We start from the raw sequence: 24,689 nt of genomic DNA on the forward strand, positions 1-24,689 counted from the left end.
CCAGGGTTTCTATGGTGGAAGTCTGGCTCTTGAGTTTGCACATTAGCCACCATGCCATTCTGCAAAAAGGAAATCCTTCCCCATGGGAACTTTATAAAAAAGAAATATAGACATAAATGCATGAATTTTCCTAGTTTCCAGACAAAAGTAAAGTAGAAAGAACAATACCTAGAGATAGTAAACACAATTTCTATATCTTGGTAATCTAAAGAAATATATGAAGCCAGAGATTCTCTTGAATTTGTAGATGAGCCTTGGATGAAAACAGTGACCATGTTAATATCACCCTTGATGTAAGACTACTCCAAAGATGCAGTCCAACTGGAGAAAGCAGAAACTCTGAATACAAGACTAGAGATCATTTTTACAGTGATATCCATCAAATGGTTATTTCAGTTGACTGGTAGAGAAGTAGGACATATATGCTACCTATCACACATGAGATACAAAGAGGTTGCATTCATTGTTCAGAAAAGTGTGCTTCCTAATTCATTTTAGTCAACTAATAGCCATGAGGAAGGACAGAGTGAAAGAATGATAGCAATTTAGTAGCAGTCAGGTTGCTGGTATCCAGGAGGAGAGACCAAGTAAGCAGCACCTCTCATTAAATGATGCCTGAACAAAACCTGTCTTCCTATGTGATACGCATCATGTTAGACCACCATGTATCACAGGGAGTACCCATGATGTCATGGAAGCAGAGACGAGGCAGGAGCTGTTTGCAGCTACACAGAAAACTAACACGTTTTCCTCATGATGATGTTTCAGCTGTTACATCTCCCCACAGCCTTTCTTCTCCAGCTTAATGGTTATCTTGTCCTGTGGTTTATCCTTGGTGAACATGTCCTAGCTTTCACACTCCTCTTCCTCTTAAGATTTCAAATGGACAATATGTTCCTTCACATGTCAGAGAGACTTGCATACAATACTGTGATGCATCCATGTGAACCCAGAAGCCTGATTATTCATTGACCTAGAATCCTATACTTAGTTCTGTTCTTGCAACTCAAGTTCACATTTGCTATTGTTACCTCATTCTCTTCCTATTAGACCATATTGACACTATAATCCTTTTCGTTTGGATTAATATGAATTTAAGTCTTCCCTACTCTGTAACATTTTTTCTGGTTAGGTGTAGTCCACCTTTAGAATCTAGGAAGATGATAGGGAGTGGGTGTGATCCCTTTACGGTCACTTAATCAGCAAATTCAATAGCTAAAATTCTCGTCTTTCCATCATTCCTGCATTTAATAAGTAGAATTTTACTAAAGATGTCAAACATCCTACGAATATGCCTTGAAATATTTGAAGAAAAGACTCATTATTAGTAAAAGGTACATCATCATGTATTTGCACTTAATATAATTATGAATGTGGTAATTATTAGTTTCTCACTTCCTCTCTGCTATTTGTTCCTTAATTCCCCTTACCGATTTTATTTTAGGTCATCAAATATTTTTAGGTGCTACAATTCCTTTGGGTGTGTATATGTGGCAACAGGCATCAAACCCAGGGCCTTGTACATGCAAGTGGAAGGGGAAGCACTCTACCACTGAGCTATACCTCATCCTCTACTGCTTTTTTAATTCAAATTATTTTGTAGGATTTTAACATAGTTTCTCTAGGGTGTATACATATGCGTATATATGTATATATAAACACACACAAACACATGTACACACACACATATATACATATACATACACATACACACATATACATACACACAATTTATCTAGAGAATAATATTACATCACTTGGTAATTAATGTAATAATTTTATAACAATATATTTTTCCATATGTATCCCCTTCCTTTTTTAAAACATTTAATGTTTTTATATTTAAATATTTAAATTCATTCATCTAGATTGATGTGTTTTCACAGCTTTTAAAAACTCTCTACTAATCCCTACATCTGGTTCATCTGTAGGTCTATTTTTATGGATGATTTTTCTCTTTGTATGTCTCAGTTTTAAAAATCAAATTATGGGTTATCTGTTATTGAGATTCTGGATTCTGTTATGCCCAAGGAATGAAGATTCTTCCAGAAGGCAGTTAAATTACTGCAAATCATCTTGAACTGAGAGATGTTGGTGTTCTAGTTTTGTTAAGGTTCATTCTAGTTTTACTCCTAATCCTAGTGTGAACCACTTAGTGTTTGAATGTAGTACTCTTCACTCTTTTGGGAGTTTGATGAAAATTTGCAATCCCTTGTAGCCCCAGGGGACCTGAATTCCTAATTCAGTCTCCCATGTAGTGGGAAGCTCCATTTCAGCTTCTGGGCTTTAAACTGTACTTGCCCCCCTGAGCTTGGTGGTCTCATCTCACATGTCTGAGTATTTGAAGGGTTTATGTGACACCTGTCAGCTCCTCCTGCAGTAGCTCCATTCTTAGGACTTCCCTCATTCTCAATTCCCTGCCACTCTGCATCCAGTCTGCCCTCTGACTCACCAAACTCATCTTTTTACTTGATTTCATCTATCTCTGGTTGGAGGGTTGAGGATTACTCTCCAAGGAAAAGCTACATTCCTGGGATTTCACCCCCTCTGATTTCCTTCTCTCAGGAGTTGAACTCCCTCCCATTTCTACCTAACTTGGGTCATGCACTAGTGCCTTCAAACAGCTTTTTTTTTTAAGTATAATTGTTATCAGCAGGAGAGCTCATTTAATGCAAGCTACTCTGTAATCTATGAAAACAGGAATCAAAACTTACGTTTTTAAACACAAACTCATTTTTATCTAAAAGAATGAACTATATTTGTAAGACAATATAAGCATGGAATAATGGATAGATCTGGCTCTAACTCCTAATTTGCTCATGTCGGGGCAGGGAATCAGCTTCATCTATAAGTTTCTTTCTCCTCTTCCCTAAAATGATCATTCTTCTAGGAATGCTGTTGATCTCAAAAAACATTAGTTTCTTATCTCCTCGCATTATTGAAGACAACTGTGGAAGACTGAATTTAACATTCTGAAGCAATGTGAATGTTACTGGGGAGAGGAGAGCTCTTCAAGTTAATAAAACTCCCCAGGTTGCTAAAGGAACTGAGAAACTCATGCACTGTAAGAATCTGATTCATTGAGATCTATAAATAATGCTGCATAGCATTTCTCATTACTTGCTCTTGACTTTGCCTCCTTTATAGAAAATGGGAAAGAATACCAAGACAAATGTTGACTTCCCTATTAAATTTTAACAATGTGAAAAAGTGACGGAGCTGGCATACCTGATCTCATTTTCATCAAATCCTCTTTGAGAAATAAGTTCTAGTAATATACGTTTGTAGGTCTATGGTTTTATTTATCTACCTTTTACAAGGCAGATGTGATGCTGAAATAGAAAAAGAAAGTGGAACAAAGCATGAATGTTCCCATACCTGAATTGAGAATTTAATGCTTACCTTTGGACAGGAAGAGGAAAGGGGTCGTGACAGGGTCCTGGGTTGATGACCAACTGCATTACTCAAGAAGAGGATTCTCCCCTCTTCCACTAAGAATAGCAGTGGTACCTTTCAAAATCTTTGCAGATACATGATTATATGAAATAGCTTACTAAAGATCATGTAGAAGGATAGGTGCTTCAAGCAGGAGAAATATATATAGGAAGGAAGAAAGGGAGGGAGGGAGCAAGGAAGAAATGGAGGGAGGGAGGAAGGAAGGAAAGAAGGGAATAAGTGAAGACAGGGAGAGAGATAAAGGAAAGCAATAGAGGACACTGGAATTATAAAACTTCTGAAATGGTAGGAAGAGGAAGTGATTATATCATACCAAACAGGTTATATCAGGGATGTAAGAATAGTCTGTTATCAGACAGCTGGTTCTGAATCTTGTTTCCTCTAAATTCTTGGTGGTACAAAAATTACTTTACTTCTCTGAGTTTTACACTTCTTTTCTGTAAAAGTGGGACTAGTCCTAAAAATCTACATATATTTCAATGTGATGATGAAGATTAATTTAGTTAACTCATGAGAAAATATGTGCCACAATATCAAATGCTATAATATCTGTAGGTAGAGTGCAGATGAGTGAATCACATCCTTGAACCAAACTTCCAAATGCACTCTCGCTCTGATAGATAAATTGGTCACACCAAACAAAAATAATTTGACTCTACTGTCTACTCAGAAGAATTGATTGTGCCCTATATAAAATTATCCTGAAGTATACTAGTTATCTTAGCATTTTATGTTTTTCCATAAGTCAGTTAAAATTTATATTTCTGAATTTCAAAGAGCAGGTTGAAAATCTACTGCTATAGAAGGTATTTTTGAAATTATGTGTTCTAGCAAGGGTCATAGCTACAGAGATAGCTAACAGTTATTAGTGTTCAAATCCTAAATGATGTTTCAGGTGGCAAAACAATACATGACCTAATTCCCTTTGATCAATGCACTGGAGGATTTAGCAGCAAGGCTCACTTGAAATGACCTCATGTAGACTGGATCTTTGTGGATCATCCCTGTGTAGCTACATTTTACTGAACATTTATTGACCTAAATAATCTTATCTGTACAACCTCATATATATCTGTCAACAATCCCATAAGGTTGGTACTTTGGTCTCTTCTTCATGGGGAAGCAGTTGAGATTCAGTAAGTTTTCTAAAATTTCTGGAGTCACCCTGAGGCAAAGCCATATTCAAAATCAGACCCCATGCACATCAAAGCTCCAGTTTGTCATACGCCCTTCCTGTTTTAGTCAGCTTTATTGCTCTTGTGACCCAAAGACCTGATAAGAACAATTAAAGAAGGAAAAGTTTATTTGGGGGCTCCCAGTTTCAGAGGTCTCAGTCCATAGATGACCGGCTCCGTTCCTTGGGGACTCAAGGTGAAGCAAAACATCATGTCAGAAGAGTGTAGTGGAAGAAAGTAATTCAGGACATCACAGGAGGAAGCAGAGAGAAAGCGCGCTCTGCTCAATCAAGGACAAAATATATGTCCCAAAGGCATGCCCCCAGGGACCTAAACTCCTCCAACCACACCCTACCTGCCTAGAGTTACCACCAGGTAATCTTGATCAGAAGCCATGGACATTCCTATGGTTTCTCTATTGGGTAAGGATGTCAGGGTAAAACACATTGTTTTTTTTCTAACTGTCCTATCCTGACTCCTTTCAAAGTTTTATAAGTCAGACTATATAAACTGAACATAATGGAAATTTTTGAATGAGATTGTAAGCCACAGGAAAGAGACCTCATGAGTGTGGAGTGAGTGTGTGTTTAGGTGTGTGCTTACCCATGCGAGTCAGGAGGGCTTCCAGCTACTGTGCTTTGCCCATGTTCATTGGTCATGAGATAATTGTGTATGTATACTAATCTCAGATTTGGGTTCCATAACAAAAGTTAGATGAAAGCCCCATACTTCCCTGGTCCCCATACTTTCCTCTCAATTACTATGTAAATACACTGGTCAAAAACTTCTCAGTCTGTGCCCAGATCAACAGTGGCAGAACCACACAGTCCTCAGGGCGCACAGTTTGAGAACATCTCCTAAATGGACTAACCAAACAGAAGTTTTGTCCACATCGCTAAACTAAGGGTTTCAGAGACAACCACTTTTTATGCAGGTGGAAAATGATCAGAAAGAATACCAGATACTCTTTTTTAGATGAAAGAAGAATTTCAGCCTGAATGCTGAGAAGTCTTTTATCTGTGTAGACACGTATATATGTGGTAGCAAGCACCTTGCTCTGAAGTTTCTAGTAGGCTTCCCCCCATACTTTGCAGCCACCACCTGTGTTACCTAAAAATGCATGCCATACAATGTAAGTTTGTAAAACCAAAGTAATATCTGATACCTTCACGAGATGAATTGGCACCAGCTACATATTCATAAAAAGAAGTTGGAAAAGATAAAAAAGAAAGCAATCAACCATCTCTTAAAATAACCTGAAAAGAATAAGTTAAAGTATTTCTTGTTGATGGCTTTGTTTATGAGGTGGTTTACTTCCATTCACGTAGGGCTCCATAAATATTTGCTGGGTATAAAATAGGAAGTAAAACTATACAGTTTTGACCTTTTAAAATGAATATGGAGAAGTAAATAGACAATTAAATTCTGGTAGAATATAATCTTTGATAATATAGCATGCCTCAGTACCCCATAAGAGTGTTCATTGTCTCAAGAAGGATGAGAGGAGATTCTTTACGAGATTGTTGATTGGAATGGACTTAAGGGATCAGTAGAGGATTTATAGAGAAAGAACTTATGAAAAGAAACCACATGTGGAGAAGAAGGTAAGGTTAGTTCTGTGCAGGCTGACTTAAGGTATCTCAAATACATATTAATAATTGCTAATATTTCCAGAGAGGGCAGATGATGTCAGACAGATTTTCAAGTTGTAAGTATTGTCTCACACAACCTGAGGAGATAGATTTTTATTCTCTTTTACAATGAGGTTTGAATAATATTTGTGAGTCTTTGGTGCATTAATGGTAACGGAAACTAGGGGAGATTTCAGGGTATATCACAAAATGGACAGAGAATGAACCACTGAAAAAATGGAATAAAAAGTCAAAAGAGTGTCACATACTGGAAGCAATGAAAGAGCTGACAGAAAGAAAGTAGGTTTACTCATAAAAAAATAACAAAGGCCATAAAGGATGTGGAGAAAAAAGGAACTTTTGTATGCTGTTGGTGGAAGTGCAGCCATTGTGGAAAATAGTATGAAGCTTCCTCAAATAATCAAAAGTAGAACTACCATAGGATCTAGATACCCTACTTTTGGGTAAGTCCCTGAAGGAAATGAATTCAGCATACAAAAAGATGCCTGTATATCTGTCTTTATTGTGGCAAAGTTTGCTATAGTCAAGTTATGGAATCTACCTGGGGGTCCATCAGCAGATGAATGGAAAAAGAAAATGTGGTGTATATACACAATGGAATATTATTCAATCTTAAAGAAGAACGAAAGTATATAACTTGCAGGAAAATGCTCAAAACAGGAGAAATATTGCGATAAGCAAAGCAAGCCAGAAGCAGAAAGTCAAGTATTGTATGTTTATGCGGAAACAAACAAACAAAAACATACCTGAAAGTAGAAGAGGAACTATTAGGGAAGAGAAGGGAACCCTGGGTAGAAAGGAAAGAGGGAAGGGCAGGAGAAGATATTGGGGTGGGGTAGATCAATTAAAACATCATATATGCATATAAGGAAATGACACAGAGAAACCCAGTGATATGTGCAATTAATATGTTAATGTTTATAATTTTAAAAAAACGAAGGAAGGGAGGAAGGGAGTAATATACCACTCCAGATGAAATGTCAGCTCCTATAAAGATGGAAGGTGGAGACAGAAGTGAAATCCAAATCCAGGAAGCTGAAGAGAGAGCAGGAAGTAAGAAAATAGAAGCAGCAAGGAGAATAAAATTCATTCAAATACCAGACTGAAAAAAGAAGACGAGGGTCAGTATAAAAATGGAATATGGGACTGAGGGGCTTTGTTGTTTTGTATTTTTAAGGCTGGAAGGAACCAAAGCATGTGTAAATACTGATGAAAGAGGGAAAAGAAAAAAAAAAAAAAAACAGTATCTGGGAGAAATTGAAACTAGAGAAGGAACTCAGGGTGTCTGGAGAAGGGTGTTGAAGGGAGCTGAAGGCTAGGGTGGGGTACTGAATCCAAACAGGGTCTTAGCTTGGGCTGGGAGCAGGGACGTTTCTCTAATGAAGCAGGAAGACAGGCATGTGGGAGGTTGTGAATAGGTGTATGTATTCTACATTCTCTGCCCCAACGTCTCCTTCTCACATAGTTTGTATTACAAAATGCAATCAAGTAATAAATTAGTCAAATGAAACTATCCCAATGCTATTAAGATTCACTGAGACTCTGTGTTTATTTGCTTCTTGTTTAGTCAGGAACATACTAGTTTGTATTATCAAATTGTACAGAGCACCCTAACCAATCAAGATTGAGCATAAAATTAACATACCTCATCACCTCCTTCATTCATTTTTCCATCTCCCTAAACATTAGGAAGTGTTGGGATTTCCCACCCACATTAATAGGTCGGAATCAGGAGAAATGAAGAAGTTTGATGTCTTAGACGTAGCTTCGAAACAAACATGTCTGCACCATCTTGGTTCTTGTATTGGAATCCTTTTTGTTCAGCATCTCCACTGAAGTTATTTTCAGAACATCATATGGATTTTTCAATGAAACATCTGTGTTAACTTTTATTATCCCTGGTCTGCTTTGTAATTTTGGAAACAGATATAAAGAACGAGCAACCCAAAGCACAGTAATATAGTGGGAAGCATCCTTCATAAGTCAATTGAGGAATTTAATAATCTCTTTAGAAATAAGCTCTGCAGCTATGAGAAAAATGTGTGGGTTAAAGGCCTTCCAATTAAGAAAGGTTTCTCTGTGGATTTATAGGCTGGTGGTTCACTCTTCCTGTTCGTGTTTCCATAGCAACTGTCAGGTAGATTTTCTGCTACTTGCTAGGAAGTTGGAAATGTTGAGTCTGGTTGAGCCTTTTCAATTCAGTGAAGCTTAAATGAAATTCTTTGCAAGGAACTGGCATTTAGCCTGGGTCATTTATTCATATCTAGAAGAAAAAAATCAATTATAGTAATCAAATGTGCAAATTTTTTATTGGGATTATTTTTGGTACATATTTTGTGCTGTAATCTATTTTTAATGCCAGGGTGCTAAAGGTTTGAAGGCTTGCAGCTGGCCTCTTTGCTATCTGATGGCTTGTGGCTTTAATTACAGCCCAAGACATAGGAAGGCATGCCTTTTTCTGGTCTACTTTTGCAAGCTATAATCACCCCTGGTGATAGTCAGAAGCAAACTAGGATCCAGGAGACTCATTAGGTTGAGACACCTTTGCTGCACAGAATACAATGTACAGTCTTTTATGCTTTTAATTTTCCTGTGTTGGTTATTTAAATTAAAGTATGGTAAAATACATAATGCATGTGCTATTATTTAAACTTCTTGTGAGTACAGTGTCTTCACCTTCCCCTTCAGATTAAACCCACCTGGGCGTTACTCACTATGGTTAATTTCAACCCACATTGACTGATGCCTGACAGCTTCTCGTGGGATGGTCTCCTTTAATCCTCAAATAAAAGGGGAAAAAAAAAAAAGACAAAAGAAAATAAATCAAGCATGTAGGAGGGCAAAAAGAGTGCCTTATGTAACATACAACATACGCCACACAAAGGACAGACATCTAAGGGGCATTGCTTAGAGCATTCTTTTGTTAGTATCTTTGCTTACTGGCACAGAAATATCAGATTCTACAGAAAATAAGTCACAGCCCTTATTTCACACGGTGCTGCTATTTTTATCTACCAGCTCCCCTGTGGACAGTTCTTATAAGATATATTATTTACAACAATGACTTCAAATGCATACTTCAGTTCTTTTTATTGTGTTCCTCTTCTTTTCTCTTGTCATTTATATGTCATGTTTTGCCTATTATATTTAATGCTTCTTAATTCCATAATTGATTGTTGGGAGAGAGAGAGAGAGAGAGAGACAGAGAGAGAGAGACAGAGAGAGACAGAGACAGAGATTTCTGTTTTGGGGGAAAAAAGTCAGAGCTGAAATGTCTTTTACTTCCTCACCTTGCCTTGTCTTGTTTTTTCTTCTTTGGTCTAGAAACTGAGCTTTCTTCTATTAAGCTGAATAAAAACTTTCGGAGAAGAGCAATTGAAGCTGTAGGAATCTCTTTCTTCAGTCGCTATACTAGGAAGTGGAAATGAAGTCACTCGGCTGTGCTCTCAACTTTATTTACTCTAAAAGGTGGGCAATTTTCTCCTAAAATCAATCGTACTTGGAGTTGCATGGCTCAGTCAGCAGAAGATGCATCTGTAGCCAGGAGCAGAGAGGCAGAGGAAAGTCACGTCTGAATGTTTGTCAGGATCTGGAGAGCTGAGGAGAGAATGCATCTGCTTGGTTCTAGAAATACATTAAAATGTGTAGATGCATAAACAGATTGACCACAGGGACAGCATTCTGACTTATGCTGTGGCCTTTGTAAGCAGAGCCATTGTGGGTAACATGACGATATGGATGCCTCCCTTGTTGAGAAAGCAGGAAGGTTCAGATGTGGCTGAACCTCATGGGAGATGCTTACACATAGGGTCAGAGCATTCCTCTCGCTGCTGCAACTCCTAGGCAGGTGATTCTTCTACCCCCAACCCCTGGGTCCAGTAAGTGACCAGGCATGGAATGGAGAACAGGTAGTTGAGGGGGCTACTTGTCCTGCCTGAGGCTACTTAACTTAGCTGAGTCCAGTTCTAATTTAGTAAATGTCCTTGTGTTCCTGACTTCTTAGTCCCTGTGGCCAGTCCTGCTAAATGTACTACTGGCCTCCTTCCTACTATGGGCTCTCTTTTTCCAGACTTCTGTTCCTGGAAAACATGAAGAACTTCTCTAAGTGGGCCACTGTCTTTAGTCGGCTTTTCGTCACTGTGACCAAAATACTTGACAAGAACAACTTAGAGGAGAAGTCATTTTTGGACTCACAGTGGTCTCAGTCCATGGTAGGCTGACTTCATCACTCTGGGCCTTTAAGTGAGGAAGAACATCACGCCAAGGCACGGTGGAGGAAAAGTGCTCAGCTCATGGCAGAGAAAGCAAGGAAGGGACCAGAGACATATAGCCCAAGGCCATGTCCCCAGTGACCCACCTCCTCCAGCCGTGCTCTACCTGCCTATAATGACCACCCAGTAAGCCATTCAAATTATTAATGCACCAAATGGATTAATCCACTGATGAGGTTACAGCCCTCATCACTGCCTAAATGTTCCATCTCTGACCCTTGCTGCATTGGGGACCATGCTTTCAACAGCACATGAGCTTTTCAGGGGACATTTCTAGATTCACTCCATCACAGCCTCCGATGCTCTTCTTCGGTTTCATAGTGAGACAACTACCATGGGCTCACCTGTCCTGTCTCTCCAGTTCCTAACTTGTCTCTGGCTGATGGCAAGTTTCTGGCTTTGTGTCACCACACTGAGTCTCTACATAGGATAAGGTTGCTTTTCCCTCCTTCTTGCCTCTCTACTTACTCACCTTTACTCCATTTTTCCTACTCTGTTTGGTCTTGCTTCCTTCATGTAAGGCTGTTTTCCCAGTCCCTCTGTTGTGGCTGAGCCCATTCTTCATTTCTCTGTGACAACATATAGGGCCAAGAGTCCTAACACCAGGTGCCTGACCATTCCCTCCAGCTCACATCCCCACCCTCCTCAGAACCACCTCCCTGTACCTACACTGAGAACTTTGCCTAAATGCCAATTCAGATGTTGGTAGAAACTCTCTCCATCCTGGCTCTACCATTGATTAGCAAATCCCTTAATTTCTCTACACTTGGTCACTGTGTCTATGCAGCAGATTTAATTGTACGCAAATCATATTGCTATGAAGATTAAGTTAGTTGATACATTTAAAATCTGTAGGCCATTACCCAGCATTCAGAAAGTATTCAATAAATATGAACTTTTATTATTGTTCTTTGTAGTTATTTTTTTCAAAGAACTTAGGCTTTAAAATCCTACACATATGTGTTGGCATCTCTTCTCTGCCATTTACTGCCTGTGTGGACTTGAGTAAGCTTTAAAAATTTGCTGACCGTATTTCCCTTCTTGTCAAATGAGAAAATTCACACCTGCTTCATAGGACTGTTGAGGTCATTAATTGGGCAAGTGTATTTGAGTCTCCCAGCATAATGCCCACCTCATAGTAATAAGCTCCTTTAGTTGGTTTTCTCAAACTGTTATTAATTGTCCTTTTTTATTCTTAACTCCTCATCATGTGCCAGAAATGCTTACATAATCTTCCTCCATCATACTATCTCTGTTCTGAAAAAGTGCTCTTTCTTCTTTTATCCTTAGGGTAAAATTTTTTTTTCTTTGATGTCACAAATCTTACAATACCAGAAAGCAAGCAAGCCACCCTTCAGCTCCTTCCCCTTACAGCACCGTGCCTTTTAATGAATTTGCTTCTAAAAGCACAGGAGCACTTATACTCACTGAAGTAGGATGCCACACCACGGCAAGGGCATGTTGTACCACAGTGCAGGGGGTGGTGGTGAAGAAGAGTTTCTTTTGAGCACCCCTGACCCCAAGGAACCCACATTGCACTCCACACACAGAGTTATCCACCTGGTAGGAATGTAGAGTGCTGGATATATTCTATATCCAATCTCTCCTGTCTTTTTCCCCAATTCATATTTGGATTTTTTTTTTTTTTTTGGCTTATCAATTCTGAATGCAGTTCTAATTCCTTTGTTAAACTCACAGTCTTTGCAAGTGCAAACAAAATGTGGAATTATTCTTGTCAAAACTGCCCCTTCCAGATTGGCTAACTTGAAGATCAGAGCTTTCTGCACAAGAAAAGACATCCAGGCTCAATGTGTCAGCTCCTTTTCATGTAGCTAGATCTTTCAATTTGTAGCATAACCCCTGCAGCACTAGAGAGAAAAGATGATATGTCTGAAACGCTGAACTGCAGTCACCCCTGCCTACCATTATGTTTCCACAGGCATTTCTATAAAAAGCTGCAAAACCAAGGGGTCTGGGATCTGACACCTGAAATGGCTGCAATCGCTCAAAGGCACCCCTTTTCCTATCTCTTGCTGATTGACCCCATCCCGTCCTGCCTTTCAATACACAGCCCGTAACTCTATATTTAGACTGATGACCAGCCTTACATGCAGGCTCCAAACACTTCTCCCTCTTCTCTGGATGGCTTCCCCTGTGAGTTGGGTGTTAGACTCAGAAGGACTCTGTTCTTACCTCAGCTAGGCCAGGTATTGTGTGATATTAGATACTTTCTAGAGCTTTCCAATGCTGCATGATTTACAAAATAACAAATAGTGGCGAAAGTGGTAATATTATTGAGTGCTTACTTTCTGCCAGTCATTATTCTGAGTGTTTTCAGGGTGTGATTGTATGTGTATAGCCATTCTTTAAGCTTCCTCACAATCTCGTGTTTTTGCAAGGGAGGAAATTGAAGAAAGTGTTCTCCCAGCCAGCAAATGGTAAAACTGGGATTTAAACTGGTAGCTCGCATGATTAATAGCAAGTTTCCTTATTTCTGATTTCTTAGATATACAGTTTGTATTATGTACAACAATAATCCATACTCATTATGCACAGTAGTTATAGTCTATAAAATAGCTGGGAACTCTGAATGAGCCAATACTGAATCACCGCTCTTAGAGGAAACACAGGGTTCGGTTCCTTTGAGACTCTGGTCACACTCTCATTGGATGATCAATACATAAGCTTGTTTTATGTGTGCTTCTGTGTAAGGACACCTTATTTAATATAGATTGTTCATTCATTAACATTGAGCTCATGGCTAGTGGCACTATAACTTGTGCCTGAACAAAGCTTACATAACACTTGGATCTCACATGGATTTTCTCAGTAAGCCACATTACAGCCTCCTTTCCCTCTAGGATGTCTAGACAGTGCTTCAACACTAGGGAGCCATTTTAAACAGAGAGATCACTAACAAAAACACAACAACATGGAAGTAAACAGAAAGGACATTTGTTTACAATATCGAACTAAAACCAGAAGTCAGAGCATCACTTCATTAGACCTCACCTTGGGAATACATATTGTGTTTCAAAGTTTTCACTGCTCCGCGTATATGTCTCCAAATGACTGCAAAAATAACAGTGAATATTGCTTTGGGGATTACAAATTTTAGAAAATAAGGAATTCACAAATATGAAGTCTGTGGATAATGAGGATCTTCTGTACTTAATAGGTGGGAAGTCTCAGAAGACCTGAAGTAGGAGCCACTACTCCTACTAGTAAATGGCTCTATCACCATCTCCCCAAATCAAAGAAGGAAAATGAGGTGCTCTGGTTACCTCTCCACATGTTGCATGAGGATTAGAAATAGCTGTGTATCTCAATGCCTCCTTTTGGATTTCAGAGAGACATTTCCTTTCATAGATACACAGACCTTACATCTACAACTTATGTTTTACTTTCTTTGCAATGGATTAGAGTGGTATTTGAGTAGTGGATATGAAAATGTGTACTCTTTGGAGACAATAAATAATTGGAATGATTGTTGGGATAATATAGTGGAGATCAAATTATTCCTGCTTCCATACCTCAGCTCTTACAATTTGTAAATTAAAAAGTAGGAGTGACTGAGCTGGGGTGAGAACTGACTCAGTTTCTAGTGTGGTTCTTTATAATCTCGCTACTCACAGATGGTTCATAGACCAGCAGCATTGGCTTGTGAAAATGCAGAAGTTCTAGCTCCTCCAGACTTGCTGAATGGAAGTCTTCATTTTAACAAGATCTGCATGTACTTTCTATGTAAGTTACAGAAAGAGAAGCAAGCTTTGCAAAACCATGCTTGGATTTCACCTTGCTAATATTTCATAATATTGACACTTATTAATTCTCTTGTACTGTCTATACTTATAACTCTGGGCACAGTTTTGCATAATACCAAGATCACTGGAACCATATAGTAATCTAGAACCCTCTGTAGCTCTTGTACCAGGCTATCCTATGCGGCAGTTCACTTTTAACTAACTTGCCTTAGAATTTTTCTCTTTTTTCCTAATCCTGCATTCACTCTCATCCTTAGCAGCTGGTCATGTTTATTATCCAGGACCAATACCTAGATGAAAATGTTTAAGTTTCAAAATAGCTCATTCAGCTATTTTTTGATCAACCATATGATGTCTTCTTGTTATATATATTCTACATGTCAAATTGTGACTTCTTAGCTAACTCTTGAGCAGCAGATGAGAATTTTCAGTATACATTCTTTACCAAAACTTCTGTCACAAATTTTTGCCATATTCAGAGGCTCATGACTCTCAAAACTAGACAACTATTAAGTTTTAGAAGATTCAGTCCAAGTTCTTATTTTTCCCATATAATTTCTTTTATCACAGTTTCCCACTCTATAGAATTAAAAAAATAATATATAGCTACTATAGAGCCTTTACAAAGACCTAATAAGAGAGTGAGAAAGTGCTTTCTAAAGCATAAAAGGGCTGTGCAGATGCAAACTATTTTGTTACTACTAGTCACAGTACTAATAACTCTCAGAACTAATGCTCCTGAAAAGTCAGCAATTTGCTAACACACTGGAGACTATCTATGTCTATATGCATACTTAGAAAAAAACCAGCTGGTGTATGTGGTGTTATATTTTCAGAATTACCTGTTGCAGTTGATGCAATCAGACTGTACCTTGTATTCTTCTGGAAGGATCTTTGACAGTGACAACTGGAAGAGTCAGGGAGGCATCCTGGTTTCTTTCCGAAGAAATGTGATGTAAGTATTTGGAACATTTTTAATGGAAATGTCATCCTTGATATTTATGAGAACATCAGAAATGAGCAAATTCTCTGCAAAACCTCTTCTCATGTTGCCCTTGCTAAGCACACATGGTCATCATATTAAAGAGGCAATCATGCAGTCCTTTCTTGCATATACAGCAATATACTTTTCAAGCATGTGTATGGATATCTGTAATGGATAACCCTAACTCGTCCTTAGATTCAGAGTCTGTTACCCCTCTGCTTTCAAAGATGAAGAAAGGTGTTTGTCATTTGGGAAGCCATTGTCTGACTAGTACTGATGAGTACTTCAACTTACAGATGCCCATATAAGCCCTTATTCCATATTGCCTAAGGGAGAAGGATCTCCAAGTCCCTAAGTCCTTTCCTAGTGGTTCATGAGGTGACTTGTCTGGTAGGTCATAGTTATTTGTCTGAGTCATTAGAATTCAGTGGAGTGCCTTCTTGCTTCTGGAGTGTAGTGTAATCAGCACATCTGGCCACCTCTCTTCAAATACTAAACAGTGCCCCATGGAGTGTTGGAACGGAGGGATACACATTCCTGAGCAGAGGAGAGGTCACAAACATTTCATACCCCTGCAGGTAACCGAACCAAAGGTTTGGGTTTTGTTGCTGTTGTTGTTTTACTCCTTCTTTAATACCGAAATTGTTGCCTAGTTAACACCGTGTGGTCTGGGGCTCAGTGTCCCCAGCCAGCAAGCAACTCCATGTATACACGGGAATAATATCCTGAAACTTCTCTGATCTGTTCTCTGAGGAAGAAGAAAATGGTCCTTTTGATGACATTCTCTTTCCCCTTTTAGACTTGCTGCTTTTCATTTTGGCATTCTGTTTGTCTTGCTTTTAAGTTTTGGTTGGAAATGAGATATCTAAGAGCTGAGGGGGAAAAAATTCTTAATTGAAAAAGAGTTGTCAAACAACTATACCAGAAGTAAGAACATTGTATTAATAACCCTAAATTACACTGCCTGATATTTAAGCTTGTTACAAACTTGGCCTTTTATCCTCAGAGAAGTCTGATGACAGGAACTGAGGATGTGAAGATGGGAAAGATCTGTTCTTGATCTTGGGCTCATTGCAACAGAGCAAAGACAAAAGGGTAGAATCAATAGGGCAATGGGTGCCCTGGTAAAAGTTAGTGATGTGCTGTGGAAGTGGAGAAAAGAAACCCGCCTGGGGCTGCAGGGAGGCTTCCTGGAAGAGATGTTGTCTGTCAATTAATAGAGTAGGTAAGAATAAGGTAGAGGAAAGATGTGGGAAAAGAAAACCTTTGTATGTTGCAAGCAGCAGGCAGCTGGGTATGGCCAGAGGATAGTGTCGTTCTGGAGAATGGAGGACTGCAAGGGTGGGGAGGAGGTGGGGGCCAGGTGAATGTCATGTCTAGGAGCTCTGGCTTTGTCTTCAGTCAGTGAGAGTTGGTGAAGGGTTTCGGGTGAGAGAATGATAGAATGAGGGTTTGTTGTCAAAACCAGTTCTGCCATCACTGTCAAGTGGAAAGGTGAAGGTTCAAGATTAGTAGGGAGGAGGAAGAGAGAGGACAACATGGAATCCATCTTGTCTAGAGAGAGGGGAATAAGGGATTCTCTTGGGAAATTGTTATCAGAGAGAAGACAGGGAAATGGAGTCAGAAATAATTAGGAAGTAAAGCCATCCTGAGTTGGCAGTTTATTGGATGGTTCAGCTGGGATGGTAAGGATTCCTTAAGGACAGGGTATAAGGGGGTCCTGATATTTATGGCTTAAGTCCCTCAAAAGTGCTACCATTTATGGAAATAGGGAAGGCAGGAAGAACAACAGGTGAAATGCCTGGAGATCATGACCCAGTCATTTGGCAGAACCTGAGAAATATCCAAACGGAACTGACCACTCAGGGGCCACTTCATGTCTAAAGCTCAGAGGAAATCATAGGATACAACTTTAGGAACTTTTTTCTTAACACAGTGTTCCTTGGTGACTCTTCTAATTTATTATCTTAATGTTTCAGTTCAGTGTTTAAACAAAAACTTAAATTCTCTATCCTATCCAATATTATAATGCTGTGATTATCATTTCCATACTAGTAATTTTTGTGTTTCCTTGAGGGATTTCTTTACTGTTTTATTCAAGGTCATCTTAGTGCACTTTCTGTTGCTATAACAGAATATCTGAGACTGGGCAAATGATGAAGAAAGGAGATTTATTGTGACTCATAGTTTAGGAGTCTGCAAAGTTTCAAGAGCATGGCACCAGCATCTTCCTGGCTTCTTTGGAGGGCCTGCCTCTTCCTGCTTCACATCATGGTAGAAAACGGAAGGGCAAACGGGCAGGTACAGAAGGAACAAAACAGGATGTGTGTACTTGCTTCACGAAAAACCCTTTGAGGTACCTAAAGTAGTCGCGCAAGAGCAGGTCTCACCTGTGACAGAAAGGGTCCACTCTCATGACCAAACGCCTTCCACTGGCCCCACCTCCCAACATGGCCCCATGGAAGAAATAAGGTTCCAACACATGACATTGGGGGGATGTACTTAAACCATACCAAAGGCCAGCGATTTATAAGAAGGTGAATTTTAGTCATTGCTTTCTTATTGATTTAAAAATATAGAACAGTTTTATTTGTAATTAGATGTTACACATAAGAAAGTTTTCCACAAAGGGTAATATTCATGTTCTTAAATTTGAGATACTGTTTCTTTAAAATAAATCTGACTCCATTTCATATCCCAATAGCAAAAATAAAATATTATTCACCCCACACTGGAAGGTTTCCTGTTATTTAGAAAAATATGTAACTTAATGGTTTTTTGTGAATAGTTCAATGATTTTTTAGTAAGCAAGAATCTTCAATTCCCATTTTAAGATAGTCTTTCAAATATCTTTGATGATCACCAAAATATTCTTCTAGACATCTATGGAAAAGTTTATTGTAAAATATTTCAGCTTTGGCTTATTTTTCTCATAATAAAAATAGAATAAGTGAATCTATATCAGCTGTTGCCTTGGTAACTAGCATATTTATATATTGAGAAAGAACATGAAAATTTCTAAATGCATTTCTATCCTTATGATATATGTTTCTGTATAGACAAGACCATATACTTCAGATTACTTTAAGTCCAGAAGATTTTTTAAAATGCCTTCTTATACACATCTGTAACATCTTCTCCCACAGAAACACATGCTTCTAACCTGGATCTTGGTGTTTAGTTGATAAAGGATGGACGGTACACAAAAAGGAAATTAATGATTGTTATTTTAAAACATTGGAAAATATTCCTAAAAGAATATTTATGCTTTACCTGTTTATTAATTTTCATATATATCTCAATTTTTAAAAGTGATTTTAAATCTGAAATTCATTGATAATCACCTATCTGCCTGAGTCCTAGCCTAGGTTGGCTCTTTCAAGCCTATGGTACATACACATCTCTTAAGAAACGTTAATGACAGCTGAAATTATAAAACTGAATAAAAATCTAGAGGAGGTAAAAGTCCCATATTAGATAATTATATAAAATATACAAAATAATACATGCCAGGATGGAAGCATAAACAACTTATCATAGGAACAAACACAGTTTTAGCCTGAAGGCATCCAGGAAGATTTGGAGAGGAAAATGGGTAGGGGGAGAGAGGTATGCCTGAATTAAGTCTTAAGAATAAGGTTTACCCTATAGGCTGTTTTTGCATAAGAAAAATGAATACTTATATAGACAACTAAGCTGATATTTAACAAATATAAGAAAAATGCCCATTATGTACTTACAAAAATAAATTCTTTCTGTGTGAAGGAAAATCATCAAGAGAGATGCCTGACTGAATAATGAGAGCTCAGTTCAGTGTAAGTACGTGGATGGAGCCTGAGTGATTGCCAGACCTCCACTAGATACAAGGTGCCTCCCAAGGGGTTCACCGGGTGTGAAACTGGAGCTTTAAAAAAGAATTCTAAACTTACCCTCCAGTAAGACTGTTAAAAATATATCTAAGTGTAATTTTACTTGAAAATGTACTATTTCATGGTAAATAGATTTAAATTTTTAGATCATTTAAATTACGTTAACTATTTCTTTAAAAACAAGGATGGCTAAGCAAAATCAGAAATCAGAACAAGTACACTGGTAATCAGCATGAGGAAATCACTCTTTTTTAATCTTTTCCTATTTCTTTCTTTCCTTTTGTTGTTGAAGATTTGGAAAACAGTATGTACAGAGGTACATAAAAATGAAAATGAACTGAAAAATAAAGTAAAACTTTTAAAAAACTCATTAGGAGAGCTTGGAACCATTCCTTTTTCTGCGGCTTCCCCACTTGCAATGTGATTTTGTGGATGCCCTAGATAACCTAACCCATGCTGTGGGCTGAATACTGCACCTCCCCAAACTTCCTGTTAAAACCTAATTCCCACTGTTGTAAAATTGAGACTAGGGACTTTAGGAGGAAACTAGGTCATGAGGGTTCCTCCCTCACAAATGGGATTAATATCAACATAAAAGAGGCTTGAAGGAGGCTTGCACCTCTACTACCAGGGGAGGACAATTGAGAAGTGGCAAGATGCCGCCATCTTTGCTGCAGACTGCAAGCCCTCACCAGAGGTTGAATCTGCTGGTGACTTGATTTTGGCCCTCTAAGCCTTCAGAACTGTGATCAGCAATTTTATATTGCTTATAAATTATGCAGCCCAAGGTATTCTGTCAGAGCAGCCTAAGACACCCCAGAAAATCTAGAGTTTGGGTTGGGTACCATTTCTAAATAGGCACAGAATAATCAGGAATGAGTAAACTCATGAACTTGACCATGAGATACTTACAGTTTAGTGCAGAGATAATAGAAAGATTAAATAGTGAAATGAGCTTGTTGTGGGACACAGAATATGGGAGTTTAAATTCAGTCTTTCTGTGACTCCATTTCTTGACAAAAGATAAAGACATATAAGCAATGAGATAATTTGACTGAAACCTATCAGTTTATTCTAGACTTACATACAAAGACAAAAACAATTTAAGGTAGAATGTCATAGAAAGTAACCCTTACATATTTAAATATCTTACACACCTACAATATTTAAAACGTATGGCAGGAATATACAGGAAACATCAATGGAACACATTCAAAATACAAAAATAGTGATTTCATTGTAAATGAGAAGTAGCATTTCAAATCAAGAAGGAAATGAAATATTACTTAATAAATATTGTTAGCCAAATAAGCACTTGTTTCAATTAAGCATTTAAGTATAGACATAAAATAGCAAATTACTGGCATTGTACAGTTAAATTTAATGTGAAAGAAGTTCTAAAATTACACTTATGCAAGAATACTGAGAAGAAAACATAATAAATGAGACTTGAGTTCACGGAACTTGTGCATGTACCAATATGTAAAAGCAAATTCAATATTAGGGACAACTAAAATGTACCAAGAAAAATGTGAAAAGATAAACGCAGAGAGTAACAAAAGATAAATAAGAATACTTTAAAAAATAAAGTCATAAAATTGAAAGTGATTCTGCAAACTAAGAAACTACTTGGAAAGTATTTTGTTAGGGAAAATTTAATATCCTTAATAATTTCAAGTATGTACTATGAATTATCTGTTAACAGTTTAATTTTTTTTAATTTATAATAAGCAGGATTGGTTTGCCTATCTGGAAACTGACTATTGGTTTCATGATTTCAAGAGATAAAAATTGTCAAACTCTTTTGCAGGTATTTTGGAATATCAGTGATCAGTCTTCATAATATGCAATACTTTACCATGCAGCATTCTCAGCTGTAGTGAAATGGAAAAGAACCAAAGTAAATGCCATTTTGTTCTGACCTGACTCCATTGAATGCTTGCTTCTAATGTTTTCTTTTCAGCCTCCTGAAGCTGCATCTATGTTGACAGTACAGTAGGACCTTCACATGTCCCTGACTATGGCTCTGATATATAACAAAATGACTCTGAAAGGTATAATCAAAACAATTCTCTCATGTCATCAAAATATCTGTCTCAACAAGGTCTTTCTGACCTACAGTGCCTCAGTTGTTCTTGTAGGTTCTGTAGTTTTTGCCCCTTTGTAAACTTTGTACTTCGAAAATTCAGGTGCTGGGAGTTCTTTGAGGCCTTAGCCTGCTCCCAGCCGCCACTTGCCTTGCATGCTCATTAAAGAACCCTTTTTTCCCCTGCAATTTGGCTCAATATGCATGGTGGTTTGAAGTTTTCATGCACACTGTAACATTAGGAACACAATGTAAGTATATAAATAAGCATACATTTATTAGTAAAACTGAAAAAAAACACCATTGACCACACTGTTCAAGGGTAGTGATGGGTTCAGTAGAGTCCACACTATGCATTTGTTGTTATGAAACCATAGTTTATTACATAAATAATATACTATGTGAGATGTTAATCAAATATTGATAATATTTTTCTCATAGAAATATTTTTAGCAAAACAAAAGTAGTCCACAGACTTAACGCTGTTAGACTGTTAACACACAACACTGTTAGACTTCCTGAATTATCTGCTCCACTGAGATGACTTCTTTTCATTGCCTACATTTTTTTCTGAATGCATTTTGTATCTGAAACTGATTTACTATATTGAGGACAAAGATGTGGAGAAGGAAGGGTAAAGACTTGAACATGAGGCATACTGGAGAAAAAAGAATTAGCAGCAGGTTGAAGGTACTTTGGAAAAAGGAGAGTTCTCCTTGGAAGAAAATATCAAAGAATAAGTAAGAGAAAGCAAGTCGCCACTAAAGAATAAGAATAAATTTTCATATGACCCAAGGAAACATGGCAGGAGCAGACAAAGAACAGAGTAAGAGGACCAAGGAAAATAGCATTGATTATTAATCTGGCTTCTGGCACTGGAAGTCAGTCATGAGACCGAAAAATTAATCCAAAGAAACATAAAGACTCAGAAGGGATGGAAAAAGACTTTCTGGAAAAGAGAGTATTTGAGAAGCCTTAGAGAAGTTGTTGGCAAATTATGACTGAGTGAGTTTGTATAACTCATATGTCAGATATGTATAAGCTAGCTATGTGAGATGATATATATAGATAGACAGATAGATAGAATGTAGATATATCAATAGATGACAGGTAGGTAGATAGATGATAGGTAGATGATAGATGACAGGTAGATGATAGAGAGATAGATAGATAGATGATAGGTAGATGATAGATAAATAGGTAGATGATAGATCAAAAGATAGGTAGGTAGGTAGGTAGGTAAGTAGGTAGGTAGGTAGGTAGATAGATAATAGATATCATTTTATACATTTTTCTATTAATGGGCACATAAATATCTGGTTACTCTAAGTAGTGCTGCAAAACACCTGGAGGTTCCAATATCTTTAGATGTAATAATTTCATATATCCCAAAGAGGGATTGCTGGATCATACAGCAATTCTATTTTTAGTTTCCTTAAGAACCTGTATACTAGCACAATCTGTACTCCCACCAATAATGTACAGCATTCCTTTTTCTCCACATTCTCATCAATACTCATCTCATGCATGTTTGATGGTAGCTATTCTAATAGATGTGAAGTAACATCACATAATAATTCTTATTTGCATTTCCCTGTTGATTAGTAATGTTGAGCACCTTTTCAAGTACCTGCTGGCCACATTCATGTCTTCTTTGGAGAACTATACCCAAATCCTTTAACTATTTTAATTGGGTTTTATATTCTCTTGATATCGAATTGTACTTCTTTATAAACTCGAAAAGTGGGAAAATATTTGCAAGCCATGTATCAGAGAAGGAGTTAAGTTTCAAAAATTTTCCCTCACACTCCTCTTCAACATCATACTGACAGTATTAATAGTGTAATAATGCATATTAAAAACTTTTGAAAGAATTTAGGAAAGTCCCTCTCAAGTAGATTTAGAAAAGTCATGAGCTTCTAAGGAAATATAAACAAATTAATATTTATTTTTTTATTTATTGATTCTTTTTGGTTATATATGATAGTAGAATCCATTTTGACATAAAAAATTAATAGTAAAATACTGGAAATCATAACAATTCCAAGTTACATTTATAATAACACAAGAAACAGCAATACTTAGATATAGGTCTGAAAAAAACCTAGGTTTTATATGCTGAAAACTACAAAATACTGATGAAGAGATCAAAAAAGATCTAAATAAATGGAGATATATAATGTGTTTAGAGAATAGAAGACTCATTTTTAATATGTCAATTGGAGCTATGGTTTTAATGCAAAATCCCATCGGGATTTTTTTTTTGTAAATATGACCAGCATTTCTAAGGTTTACATAGAAAAGCAAAGAAATTAGAATAATGTAAACAAATTCTGACAAAGTAGATGTATCCAAAATATATATTTAAAAACTCTCATAAATCAACCAGAAAGCATCAGAAAAATACCTTTCAGAAACAGGCAAAATAATTTTACAGATTCTTCACCAAAAAATATATACAGCTGACAAATGAGATTATACACAAATGCTCAAAATCGTTAACCATTAGGGAAATGTGAATTAAAGCCACAATAAGATATACCACAGTATGGCTATTACAAAATATGTTTAAAACTATTGACAATACCAAATGTTGACAAGGACTTGGGGCAAGTAAAACTTTCACACCCAATGAAGGGGAATTGCAAAATGGGACAGCAACTACATTCCATATAAAACCAAACCTATACTAACCACCTGACCCATCTATCACTCTCCTCAATATTTACTCTAGCTGAGTAAAAACTTATCTTCACAAAAACACCTTGCACAAAGGTTTAAAGAAGTTTTATTCATATGGAAATCATTCAAATATCTTGACCAATGAAAAGACTATGGACAGGATATCCCAACAATGGAATACTACACAGCAATAAGTATGAACGAAGTATTGATTCACTTAAGAACATAATCTTAAAAATATGTTACTAAATGAAAGAGCCATGACCCAAAGACTAGATATTACTGGACATTCTAGTGAAGGCAACACTATAGTGCCTGCCAGGATTTGAGGAAACGTGGGATAGGGTAGACAAAGGGATGACCAGGTAGAGGCCAGCATGAGGGAAATTTTAGGGCGATAGATTATATGAATTATGATGATGATTACATGACTATGCACCTCTAAAATGTCATAGAACTATATACCACAAAGAGTGAATTTTACCACAGGCAAATAAATTTTTAATGATCTTCTTATTAGTCAAGAGAGGGAAAAAGGATGTAAAAATTATGTCAGTAAATAACTTGCAGTATGTAACTATATAATTCAGATAGAGTCAGTCAGTGAGAGGTCTGTATTATAAAGAAGTAAATGGAGAAAATAAATAGAGAGCAAAATAAAGTGATAGGAGAAATATTTGACTGTAAATCTTTCTTTAAAATAATCCATGAATTTACCTTTAGGCAGTGTAACAAAAGCAAAGTTAATT

This window comes from Sciurus vulgaris, assembly GCF_902686455.1.
Source record: "Sciurus vulgaris genome assembly, chromosome: 12".
NCBI lineage: Eukaryota > Metazoa > Chordata > Mammalia > Rodentia > Sciuridae > Sciurus > Sciurus vulgaris.